Below are 14086 nucleotides of genomic sequence, written 5' to 3'. Positions count from 1 at the left end.
ATAATTTTAAAAATAAGCAGGAGAACCAAAATTAAAATACAATTCAGGCTGTTTGGTCTATTATCACTAATCTGGAGATAAATGAAAGTATCCAGGAAAAAAAATGGCTTATTTGCAAATACTAAGCCATTTCTTATAAGAGACTTTAACCTACATGGATCTTGGCAGCCACGTGAGTGAAGGGGTAGAGTGGATCCTGAGACAGTATCCCATGAAGATGACCATTAGAACATGGAAGATTGTCTCAGGATCCGTTCCACCTCCTCACTCCTAACCACCTGTCCTTTGGCTTAGATTGACTTAAGAATCCACTAATAATGTTGTGTCTGATGCAATCATTTTAGTATCTCTGTGTATATAAAATAACAAATGATGAAATACCACACCATACCATACCATACCATACCATACCATACCATACCATACCATACCATACCATACCATACCATACTGTAGATCCTTCCCCCACATGGACTAAAGTGTCTTCTGTCCTCATCACCTTGAGTAACCATGAGTTACTTACTACAAGTCAAACTCCTGCTCCCATTCTCTCTGTTGCTCTGGATTCCCAGTGATCAATTCCTCTAAGGAATCACTTAGAATCACTTACCCTAATCTAAGTAGTCCATCATATTCATTGCCGCCACAGGTGAAACTTTAGATACATGTACATTGTCTCTTCTACTGTGTAAAGTACTAAGAAAGAAGTTTTTAATAGGTGAAAAATGTGGGGTGGGGGTGAATGGTTTGAGCTCCACTTCTATTCTAGAAGCTTCTACCTATGTTAAGCCACATACTCACCTTGCTGCTTTTTAATGCTTCTCTAGTTCTAACCACCCAGATGCTACCCACGTATATCCTGGCCCCAAAAAGTCTGTTTTGCCATTAAAAACAAAACAGCAAAACAAAACTCTGTACAGGTAAAGTCAACGAAGAGCCAGCAACCTGCTATCATGAACTCCATCTTACTGGAAGTGGACCGAGGTGAGAAGAGGTTAGAGGTTAGAGGTTAGCCTTGCATCTGCGTATCTTCACTCATACTGGCAAGTTTGCCATTCCTTTGCTAGCATTAGAACTAAGATACATCAGAATTCCAAAGTAAAATTAAAGATAGCAGTGCTCCAGGAATCCTCCAGGCCTTCAATCCCAGGCTGGGACTGCCGAGACCGCCAACCTCCTAGACTGAGCAAGTACCAAGTTCTCAACCTCTCCAATGTAAGACAGCCAGTGTGGGAATACCTAGACCACAATGTAAGCCAGTCTATTTCTCTAGAGAACCCTGGCCAATATATATTTCTCCTAAGGGAAATTCATCGCCATTCTGAAAATGTCCCCTGTTACCTGCAAAGCAGTGATTACTAGGTGTACAAATCTTGGCTTGATTGCTCCTCCCCATTTAAGTCTATATTCCAAAAAAAATGAATAACTAGTGAGTTTCCACACAAATAAAAACTATTTTCAAATGTACCCATTCAGCAAATGGCTGTTGACCGCCTGCAATGTTTCATGAGTTCCTCAAGCCCTGTCATATGTGTGAAATATGATAAAAAATCTCTTGGGGCAGGAGAAGTGGCTCATCCATTAAGAGCACTGACTGCTCTTTCAGTGACCAGGTTTGGTTCCAAGCATCCACCCACATGGTGGCTCACAATCATCTGTAACTCCAGTTCCAGGGGATTCAGTGCTCTCTTTTGGCAACCTTGGACAGCAGACATACAATTGACATGCGTACATATGTATAGGCAAACACTCATATACATAAAATAAAAGTAAATATTTTTAAAAATAGAACCTATCTCCAAAATTATAAAAGCAAAATATCTTATAGAAATTGAACTTTATTATATTCAGAAAAACAAATCAGCAAGAAATGATCAGACATTGCTAAGAGCCTTAAAAGACCATCAGATAACAGTACAGCACCCAGGTGGCTTTCCTGAAGCCCCCTGGTAAGTGTGTCCCCTTGCTCACACAGGCAGCCTTCTCCCCACGGACATGACTGAATGCTTCTGAGTGAGTTAAGTGCAAAATATTTAGTACGTATATGTCTATTTAAAAGCATCATTAAACATTAGTCATATTTAATAAGACCTAAAAAAAGCCCAAGTCAAAGTCCTCATTGAAATGTAAGTAGGATATGATGGTATAATCCATAATCTAATCTCTGTCCATAGATTTTTATCAGTTTTCTTTGATACCAGATTTCCTGGGGCTGGAGAGATGGCTCAACCATTAAAATCACTTACCGCTATTACGAAGGACTGAAGTTTGTTTCCTGGCACCCACATTGGAAGGTTCACAACTGCCTGTAACTCCAGCTCCAGTGGACCCCATGCCCTCTTTTGGGCCCTTTGGGCACTGCATTCACACACACACACACACACACACAGAGGGGGGAGAGAGAGAGAGAGAGAGAGAGAGAGAGAGAGAGAGAGAGAGAGAGAGAGAGAGAGAGAATGAGAATTAAAAATGAAGATAAATCTTAAAGGAAAAAAACAGATTTCCCTATTTGCACTCATGCGTTGAATGTTGAGTTCCGTTAGCCTTTGGATAAGGAGCTGTGTCTGCATGTATTTATGTTTTCATTCTTTCCCATGATTTACGGCATTGCACTTGTAAAGAAGGTAGAGTTTCAGACCTGATTCTGCTCCAGTTGGTAACCACTCACAAAACAGCTGAGCTACCTTGGAGAAAGAGCCAGGGTTTATGACAGGAAGCAGGTGTGCTCTGTATCTTAGTATCTGGATCTCAGACATGTTTATTGAGAAAGCAGTCATTTGATAATTTAATGATTCTAACACCACCACTCAAAGGTCCTTACCTGTGAGGCTTAGTGTGGAATCAGAGCGTAAGAAATTCATTTGTTTAGAAATGAGCCATGGTTGGGCAATTCTTTAGACAGCCAGTGTTAGTTACTTTTCTGTTACTGTGATTAAAAGCACTCTGACCAAAAAGCAACTTAAAGATGGGATTTGTTCTGGCTTACAGTTCCAGAAGGACCAAGTCCATCATGGCAGGCAATGCATGGCAACAAACAGGAACGGCAGGGCAGCAGAAACAGGAAGCAAGCTGATCACAGTTTATCGACATACAGGAAATGGGGTGAGGCTATAAGCCCTGAAAGCCCACCCTAAAGTGATGCACTTGTGCCAAAAAGACTCCACCTTCTAAAGGTTTCACAACCTCTCCAAACAGAGCCACCAGTTGGAAACCAAGTATTTAAATAAATGAGTCTACATGGGGCCCATTTCTCATTCAAACCATTGTGCTCCATAAACAATATTAAGGAGCCAACTCTACATTCTGGAGAGAGAGTTGATAGAGTGGCATGAGGATGGTAGCAGCCCTGGTTCCGTGGATGGAGCAGGCAATACAGCGTGAGGACTGTGGAGCTACGCAGGTGCCCAGCCAATCAAACTCGAATGCTTAACCAAAATATGAGTCATCCTTTCCTCGATCTCCATCCTTTTAACAGATCAACCTCTCTGATTACCCTTCTGCTTGCACTTTCTTCTCATCAGGACTGGCAGAGGTGTTTTTCTGTAAGGAGTTCAAGATGAGGCTTTACGGCAAATAAAGCAAAGAACGCAGATGGCTTCCGAGAGGGCAGTTGGTTGGAGGTGTCCTAATTTTCTTCAAAAGCATCAGAGGGGAATTAATTTAAAGTGACCCATCTGTCTTATGCTCTTGTATCAGTGCCTTTTTTTTGTCACACTGTGGTTATCATGTGTACCTACAGAATTTCTGTGTCTCATAGCCATTTCATAAGAGCCAGCTTTTTCTTATAAACCTGCGGACTCTAGGAGTACTTCCTTTTTCTTCCAGAAGAGTGTGTTTCACTCTTGGGGAACTCTCTCCTCTTCTATACTCTTGTTTCCTTAATAAACTTTTTTTTCAATTCATCCTATCAAGTTATGGTTAAGTTTACACAAAATAATTGAAATTCTTGCAGGTCAAACAGGAAGCAGCAATGTGAATACTTCAAGAGCAGCAGTGGGAAGCTGTGAACTGCCCTGGGGCATGTCATGATCTCCCAAACCTAGATCTTCTGTTTTAGCTGTTTGCAGGTCATAGGAGAGAAAAATCTGGGTCTTCTAAAAATGAGACTTTGTGACAGAGATCCTGTAGAAAGCACTATGCTAGAACATAGGCTCCTTTTTGCCTTTAAGAAAATAAGATACATTTTCTAACCTATCTGCCAAACTGATAGGACCTTGACATGTCCTTGGCATGGGAAGAATAAAAAGAAGGAAGGTTTTAGACCACACTTGAGCACAAAACAGGAAATTATTAAATACAGTATTGCTTGTCTCACAATGTAGGACAAGGTAATACCATACAATTGATAGAGGTTTATCCAAGGATTGCAAGCTTAACAGAAAATATGCTAATCTACACAGGCTGATCAAAGTATACACATTTAGAAATCACTTAAATAGATTAGTAGAAATTAATTATTTATAATTAAATAGAAAAATAACAAACAAAAGTGAAAATGAATTTGTGATTTTGGAGGGAAGTTTTCCAGCAAATTCAAAGTTAAGAAACCCAAAGAACTTATCTTTTGAAAACCTATAGACAATGTGATGTCTATTGGCAAAGAACTGAAGTATTTAAAGGAAGGAATGAGATAAAGAATTTATATCATTACACCAGAATCTTTCAGAATTGTTTTAGAAATTCTAGATAACATCATCAAAGGAGAATAGCAAAGGCCTAAGGTTTTCAAGGCTGGAAATCTGCCGAGCATTTTTCTAAAGATTATTACTAAAACAAATCATTAGTATGAAGTTTCTTTAGAGTTTATTATGTAGATCATGAAATGCAAATAACAAGCATTTTATTCCTGGAGTATGGAAACAGGAATCTTTTAGTGCTGCAAAAAGTTATCATTGCAGAGGATAAAGAATTAACTCTTGCTCTTGTGCCGTTTTCCCAGTCTGAGGATTAAGTGAGATGTCCAGGCTGATGATGGTGGTGATGGTGACAGTGACGGCAGAATGGTGATGACAGAAGGTGATGAGGATGGTGGTGGTGATTCTATTAGTTACTTCTCTGCTGCTGTGTTAAACTACCGTAACCAAAGGCAATTTAAGCAAGAGCATTTATTTAGTCTTATAGTTCCAAAGGGAGAAGTGTCCATCATGGCGGGGAGGCATGAACAATAAAACAGAGGGAGTGAACTGGAGGCAGGGGAAGGCAATATTCCCTCACAGGGACATGTTTCTTCCAGCAAGGCTACACCACCCACCTCTCCAGACAGCACCACCAATTAAGACCAAGTGTTCAAAATACTTGAGCTGAATGTGTACATCTCTCATTCAAACCACCACACTGATGACAGTGTTGGTACTTACAGCCATGATAGTAATGATGATGATAGTAAAAATGGTAATTGTGATGATGGCGGTGATGATGTTGTGGTGGTAGAGATGTTTCTGATGATGACAATAGTGATGGTATTGATGATGGTAGTGATCATGGAGGTTGGTAGTGAGGATGATGATGGTAATGTTGATGACAGTGACAATGATAGTGGGGATGATGATGTTGGTGGTGATGAGAATGATGATGACAGTGATGATCATCGTGGTCTGCTGTGGGATGGTCTGTATGTCAAGTGTGTTGCTGATTGGTCAATAAATAAATCACTGATTGGCCGGTGGCCAGGCAGGAAGTATAGGCGGGACAGGCAGAGAAGAGAATTCTGGGAAGTGGAAGGCTGAGTCAGAGAGACACTGCCAGCCGCCGCCATGACAAGCAGCATGTGAAGATGCCGGTAAGCCACGAGCCACGTGGCAAGGTATAGATTTATAGAAATGGATTAATTTAAGCTGTAAGAACAGTTAGCAAGAAGCCTGCCACGGCCATACAGTTTGTAACCAATATAAGTCTCTGTGTTTGCTTGGTCGGGTCTGAGCGGCTGTGGGACTGGCGGGTGACAGAGATTTGTCCTGACTGTGGGCCAGGCAGGAAAACTCTAGCTACAGTGGTCATAATTGTAATGATGGTGATGATGATGGTGATGGTGGTGGTGGTCATAATTGTAATGATAGTGATGATGAAGGTGATGATGGTGGTCATAATTGTAATGATAGTGATGATGAAGGTGATGATGGTGGTGGTCATAATTGTAATGATGGTGATGATGATGGTGATGGTGGTGGTGGTCATAATTGTAATGATGGTGATGATGATGGCGATGATGGTAAAGACGATGGTGATGACAGTGATCGTTATGATTCTAATGGAAAATAGAAAAGAGAAGGGACAGGAGCAGAGCTGGAAAGGGGAGATAACTAGAGGAGTGGAAAAAAAACAGGGAAATAAACTGGAAATACAACTTCACCTATTAGCATTCCAAAGCTACTCACGTTCATGAGAAATCTGGGTTAATTCATTGAAATCATCCAGATAACTGAAGTGACTATTAAATATATCTTAAAATTAATATTTTATTGACTTATTAAATATCTTTATTTAAAAAACTTCACACATCTCTGCCCTCTTAAGATAATTTATATATTTTCAAAAAATGACTCAGTTGCCATTATGAAGCACTGTGGTAGTCAAATTTGGCTCTGTCATCAGGCTGCCTGGATCAAAATTTCGTCTCTATATTTCATAGTTGTGATGTTTTATGATAAGATACTATCTAATTACTTTAGTATGTTAATTAGGAATAATAGTTTTATCTCATAAACTTTGGACTCAGTGAATGGATTGTGTATTGCATGTATAATAGTCCTTGCAGTACGATACGGTCTGAAATAATTGCTATTGAACAAGTTGTAATTCTTCATCTATCCATCATTTTAATATTTATTGAGTGACCACTATGTGCCTGGTCTTGTTCAAAACACCTGGCAATAAACCAAAGATGAGTCTTGAATTTGAATAGAGGTCATGTGGAAAGCATGAATATAAGGGAATTGGGTAATGTATAAAGTAAAAATAGGAACTATGTTAATAGACAAGGTGGAGCAGTATAAGACTAGGGGCTAATGTGCAGGCTACAGTTCAGCATGGGGGCTACAATTATATAAGCCTGATTGAAAATCAGGAAAAAAAATCCCTTACAGACTGTATACAATATATACCCCTCAACCATAATACTTGTGCTTCCTTGTATCTTGCCTTGTGGGACAAAAGTGAAATTGCTTTTGTTTATCTTATTTATGGGTCGTTTTGAATCAAATTCATGGGCATTTATCAGTTGGTCTATACAGGCAGACCAGAATGAAGCAAGGATCACTTGTGCTGTGTGGTTTATAATTCCAGAAGAGAAAAAAGGGTTCTATGCAAAGAGAAAGCTTGGCTAACAAGGCCCTCAGTCTGTGAACACCTTGCTCTACCTTTCCCTGGCTCAGGAAAGAGGTGGTTCTTCCTTGAGGTGCTGGGAGATGCTCTACAGTGCCATCTGCCTCTCATCCCATTCCTCTCTGCTCAGGTGTATGAAATATAGGTGTGAAGGAAGACAGCGTAAACCAGGAAGGAATAAATCTAGAAATAAATCCAGAAGGAGAGAAAAGGTACTGCTGTCTCCATTAGTGCTCAGATTAAGTTCTTTGGAAAGAGACAGACTTCCTGAGAACATGATTCTCTAACTTGGTGATAAGCTCTCTAACTTGGTGATAAGCTCTCCAGAATGGCTCAGCAGTATAGGTAGATGCTTCCTTCACTGACACTCATATTTTAAGTAGAGGTTTATGCACAGGCATCTAAGAGTCCCAAGCAGCAGCTATCATTGGGTGAACAGACCTCAGACATTTGCCACCTTGTTGCACATGTGATCAGAAAAATGAGTGAAAGTCTTTAGAACTGAGATATCCAATGAATATATGAACTTGAATCAAGTAAGGTAAAAGTACAGGATATACAAAAAAAATGCTTGGCAGATATTAATCAAAATGTGTTTGAATTAAAGTGTGTCCTGGACACTGTTCAACTACTTGGTTAATTACGAGAATCAATTTTCTGCTATAATAACTTTATAAACACTTAAATTTTAATAAATTGATCAACTCTTTTTCAAACCACAATTTCTTTTTTCTTTAATTTAGAAATTAGGGGGATAAAGAGATGACTAGTGGTAAAGAGTACTTGTTCTTATAGAGGGTCCAAATATGGTTCCCAGTGCCCAAACCAGGCACCACCCATCTGCCTGTAACTCTAGCTCCAAGGAATCTAGCACCCTCTTCTGGCCTTCACAGGCACCTGCACACACACACACACACACACACACACACACACACACACACAAACATTCACACATAATTCACATACACATAATACATATATATATATATATATATATTTAAACAAAAATAAATCAGAAAAGTAATATTTCCTGCTTGAAAGGTTATTATAAATAATCAATACTTATGAATAATCACTTATAATATCTGTCATAGCTGATACTCAAATAGAAGAAATATGTATTACAGTTTAATACATTTGGCAAGAAAACCTACTAAATTATATATTTTTTGTCTTGGAAAACAGGTGTTAATTTTTCTTAGTAGTGATTATGTTTGAAAGTTATTTACAGTTTAAAATTACTTGGTTCGTAATCATATGACTAACACGTCAATCTAGTCAGCATGACTGTGGATTAGGATGATAAAAAATACTAGTTTTGTACTGAGGCATGTAGCAGGCTGTTTCTCTTCATCTACTTGTTTTGCCCCAGAACTTTTTATCTTTCTTTAATTCTGTATGTCCTACTCCATGTCTGTCTGGCTGGTGTCTCCCTCATTCTCTTCTCTCTCTTTTCTTCCCTGAGCCTAGAGTTTGCCTCCTATTTATTCTCTCTGCCCACCAGCCCTGCCTATGTCTCTACTGCCTAGCTATTGACTGTTCAGCTTTTTATTAGACCAATCAGGTGTCTTAGGCAAGCAAAGTGAAACAGCAACACATCTTTACATAATTAAACAAATGCAGCATAAACAAACGCAACACATCTTTACATAGTTAAAGTAATATTCCACAACAGAGGCACAATGGTATATTATAAATTACTTTGTTAAGGAAGATAAATCCAGTATGACACAAACCTCCCCCTTTTGTACTATCTGATATAACTTTAAGTGTTTTGTTATTACATAATTCCATGCTTTATCTCTACAAATCTATCTAACAAGTTTATATGTCTCTTTAATGACAAGAGATTATTTACTTACTTTATTCTCTGCATTTTAAGAGCTGGGAAGTGTCTGATATGGTACTCCCAGAAATTTAAAAGATAGGCTATATAATTGCATAGAAGCTAGCAGAAGACATGAGATGCCTAGGTCAGAGATGAAGGAATACATTGTTCATGGCTGAAGAGGCAGGAAGAGATTCACGCTTTTGTCCATTTTCCTTTTCCTTTCAATGTCTCAGGGTAACATAGGGGTGGATGTAGGTACAGAATACTCAGTTACTCAGTGAATTGGTATCCATCTCCACCAAGCTTGGAAACGTTCGGTCTTTCAAAACAATGAAGTCTTAGCCTGGGGATGTATCTGAGTTTGTCCAGTACTTGCCCAGCATGCCCAAAGCTGTGGCCTCCATCCCAAGTACTCCATAAACCAGGGGTTGTGTGCACACCTGTAATCTCAGCATTCGAGAGTCAGTAGGAGGAGGATCAGAAGTTCAAGGTCATCAGCACCTACATAGAGAGTTTGAATATAGCCTTGAGACTCAGTCTTAAGAAGTAAAACAAAATAAAACCAAAACAACTATCTTATTCTTCTTCTATTGCTGTGAAGAGACACCATGACCAAGGCAACTTATAAAAGAAAGCATTCAACTTGGGGCTTGCTTACAGTTTTAGAGGGTTAGTCCCTTGTCATCATGGTGGGGGTACAACAGAAAGCATGGTACTGGAGCAATAGCTGAGATCTTACATCTGGTCCACAGGCCCAAGGCAGAATTGGGGGAGCTCTCTAGAGATGGTATGGGGTTTTTCAGCTTCAAAGCCCACTCTAAGTGATATACACATACACACACACACACCCCAACAAGGCCACATCTCCTAATTTTTCCCTAACAGTTTCACCAACTGCTGAACAAGTATTCAAATACGTGAGCCTCTGGGGGCCATCCTCATTCAAACCTCCACAGCAACAAAATAAAACTTTGCCTCACAGAGACATTGCATTTATTATATTGATCAGCAAATATATCCATCCTCTACTCCAGAGAAGCATGCACCACAGAAGGCACTCAGTGGCTCCACGAGCAAGATACCCAGAAACACAAGAGACTTAAGGATAATTGCCTTTCTAAGTTGACACTTCAGGAACCTGGGCGTAATGTAGGAGCATACTCACTGCTTCAGTAGCTTCAACCAGGGAATTCAAAGAGCACCGCACTGAAGTCCTTGCCAAATCATGTGACTGGACTATTTCACTGGAGTTTCTCAGATAACGTTTATCATATTTATTTTAGATTGTGTGTGTGCGCGCGCATGCATAGGTGCATATTGCAGGTATGAAGTTCAAAGATAATTTGTATGAGATGGTTCTCTCCTTCCGCCATGTAGGTCATGTGGATCAAACTCAAGTCATCAAGCTTATTGGCAATATCCTTTACCCTTCGAGCCATCTTGCTGACCTCAGGATACTTAATTTCAAGAACTTGAATATTTGTATGAACAAAATGTAGAAAGACTTTCAGGGTCTATGTCAGTCAACAGTAGGCTGCAGAGGGCAAAGGAATTAGGTGTTAGCGACATAACAAGTTATAGCAATACCTGAGTGACTTTAGCCAGAGGTGTGGCCACAGGTACACTGGCAGGTAGCTTACAGCCTGCTCTCTGTTAAAAGACCCCATTCTGTGGCATCTACCTGTTTTCCTAGTGTGTATTACCTGATTGGGATAAATTGCAAGCTATGGCTATGGCAGGTCTGAGCTGGAAGTGAGGGAATGTGTGTTTAGTCCACTGTCCAGAGCCACAGGGACAGCGCCAGTGCACTGCTGGTTGATCTATACACCATGGAGCCACCTCCCCCAGGATCACACTTTGTCCCATTGCTGTGCCTCAGTGTGAACAGAACTGAATGCTGGGTGCAAAGTGAGATGGCATCTGAGAATATTGCACATGTGGAAAATCAAAGCTTCGTTGCTTTTTCTAAAATAAGTGTGTGTGGCGGGGGGAGGGGGGTGAGAATGAGTCCACATCATTGCTGCCTACTCTGTAACTAGAACTCAGGTCCAAATGCATCATGGTTTTCATGACCTGTGACACCACTGGAACAGCAGCCGAAAGTCGGCTGTCTCTGACACGTCGTCCCCAAGTTGGAAGGGAGGAGCTGAGATATGGCATCTTATTGCTTCATTCACTTCCAGCTCCCCATTATTTTATAAAGTTCAAAATCAGCATTGTTTCCAATGCTTTACCTTCCCCAGAGAGCCATGTTACTAAGCCATGACACGAGGGACTTGCTGCTGGTGGGAGCTGGCCATACCTGCTCCCTTACTAAAATGTTTATAGTTAGTAAATCAGGCTGGCCTGGGTCTTCCTTACCTCATTTCCCAAGGTAGGGTAATCAAGTAATGAAGCCTTCAACACGTCAAACTGCTGAGGAGGGATCTGTGTCGCAGGTAGCATGGTCAAATACCAGGCAGGCTGCCGAAGGGGCACCTGTGCAATAGGTGGATTGGATGGATACCAGGCAGGTGTGCATGCAAGGAAAAGCCTCAGGTTAGTTTTTGTTGTGTTGCTATATCCAGGAAGTCTGCTTCCTAGGAACCACATACATCAGTGGCTGGTGTTTCCTCTCTAAAATCGGAATCATACACTATTACTGAAAGTCACTCTCGCATCTAGACACACACTGAAAAAAGACTGTAAACTGAGGTATGTGACAGGCATCTCCTTGCAACTGCCTAGAGCAAAGACTTTCCCACCATATGTCTTCTTGTGTCCTTGCCCCAGTCAGTCACTCTAGCTATGCCTGTGTTTGTATTTGAAATGCTGGTTTTGAATAAAAATTCTAGAATACTAGTTGGCAGCTAGCTAGCAGAGTGAGTCCACTCTTCAAACTTAACATTTATTGATTTGTCATTGTTTAAATAGCTGTCCTCACATCATGGTTGGATGTGAGTTCCCAGCTGCTCTATCTGCTCTGCCAGGTGCCTCCCTTAGGGACACTTCACATTCTTCACCCTCACCTCTGATTGTCAAGAGGACATAAAACCCCCGTGGTAACACCAGCAAGAACATTTGGACTAGAGAAATAATGAATTGAATTCTTCCCCAGTGACCACAGCACAACAATCATCTGAACACAGAAAAGAAATCTAGGGCAGTCTTTAACTTTAGAAATACCCAGCCTCTTTGTGGGTGCATGCATACCTGGACATGTTTGCTTCAATAACTATTCTTCCATTCATTTTCTTATTTATTAAGTAATCTATGTAAAGCCCTATTCTAAATACTCAAGATGAAAGTGAATATGTATAGCTCCTGGTTTGGATGAGTCTCATCTGAGACAGTCATATACAAGCCAAGTATAGTTAGCTCATCATTTTATGTGTTTCTTAAGAGGAATGCACTGGACACAATAGTAACATTGTTACCATTCAATTCAGCTATTTGAGAGACCACAGTGGGAGCCTGTGGACTCTGTAAGCTTTACAGACCACCAGGTAATCTCTTCCTGGAGTACAGTCACGGTGTGCAGACCAGTTATTTTGTAACACATAATTATTTTGTAGCTTGCCAAGCAGAAGAGGTTGTCAACTCCAAACCTTCAGGAAAAAGAGATTATTCTATGTTGCACAGGTGCCAGCACTCTGTCAATCACAGGAGTGTCAGTCACATACCCAGGAAGGTGAAGGGACAGCCTGAGCTGCCCAAGGTGAAACGTAAGGGGAGAGGGGTCCTGCTCATAGGAATGTTTAAAAACTATACTGCCATGATATATCATGGCAAACTATAATATAGTCTAGCTTTAAATATTGTATTTCTTGGAATCCCTGTAGTACCCACCTCTGGTCAACAGTGGATTAAAACCATAATGGTGCATATGTGATTCTAACTATACACTAAGAACCTTCTAGACTCCTTGAAGCTCTGCCATAACCAGCATGTCACATATAACCAGGACTTGACTCTGTGGTCTTATCTGGGGACACAGGGATTCCTGAGATGAGTTTCTGTTTTTCTTACTCTTCAGTCTGTCCTTGAGGTGAGCAAGCCAGAAAGGCCTTGCCCTGGAGCTACTCAGAAAATCTGAGTGTGTCTTCTGTTGGTGGTTGGGTGCATCACCAGCAGCAAATGAACAGCTCTGAGAGAAAGGCTGTTAGACACATTGTCTGCAAACCAGAGGGAGCTGGGCTGGGAAGGCCAGAAACTGCCTAATAGCTTCCACATTTGCCTTCCAGCTCTGCTGATTCTCAGTACTGATGGGAGAGGCTTCAATTGTTAAAAATTTCAGGGATTAGAATATGCAGCAGGCATCTACCAAACTATAATTAAAAGGAATCTACAATTTCAGGTTTTAAGAAATACAGTTTCTTTGCTATTGGATATTTGATTCCATTTAATGACATTTGAGTCTAGTCTATTAAGCAGCTGGCCTTTCATTAATTACAAATGATTGTATTTTGCAAACTGTGTGTAAATGGAGCCAGAGATTTCCCAGAAACGATTACTAAGGAAATTAGCTCCAAGCCAAGGTGCAATTGTACACACAATTTCACAGTTACTACAAAAGTTTTAACATTAGCTCTCTAAGGAGAGAACCTATCCAGCACAAGTTTTAATTTAGGGGAAATTGTTTTCAAATAGTAATTGGTGCTTAATTGTGAGAAAATGTGGGGGCTGCATGTTTTCTGCTCAGCAGCATACAATAATGTGTGTGAGTTATTTGGGTACATATAAACCACAGGATAGGCAAAATGGGGGTTGATATGGGGAACTCCGAAAGCCCTGGAAAAGGCTACATTGTCTACTTAACAATTTGGTAGATAATGAGCCTTGAGGATATGTATTGTGATTGAGTGGTTAGAAGTCAATCTCTGACAGCTGACATTGTCCTCAATTGTCCCTCCCTGAGAAAGCTGGTGGTGTAGTCAAAAGCCATGTTTAGGTTTT

At 40.4% G+C, this 14086-nt stretch overlaps 1 protein-coding gene across 1 annotated transcript in view; it reads left to right on the top strand.

Moving 5' to 3' along the window:
* The window catches only part of Unc13c (unc-13 homolog C), a 413338-nt gene that overhangs the window by 114703 nt on the left and 284549 nt on the right, over nucleotides 1–14086 (top strand). The gene's annotated exons all lie outside the window — the stretch shown is intronic.

This window comes from Peromyscus californicus, unplaced genomic scaffold (assembly GCF_007827085.1).
Source record: "Peromyscus californicus insignis strain IS unplaced genomic scaffold, ASM782708v3 Scaffold_11__1_contigs__length_118956290, whole genome shotgun sequence".
NCBI lineage: Eukaryota > Metazoa > Chordata > Mammalia > Rodentia > Cricetidae > Peromyscus > Peromyscus californicus.
The sequence above is the reverse complement of the archived record's forward strand: the minus strand, read 5'-3'. Positions and strand labels throughout refer to the sequence as shown.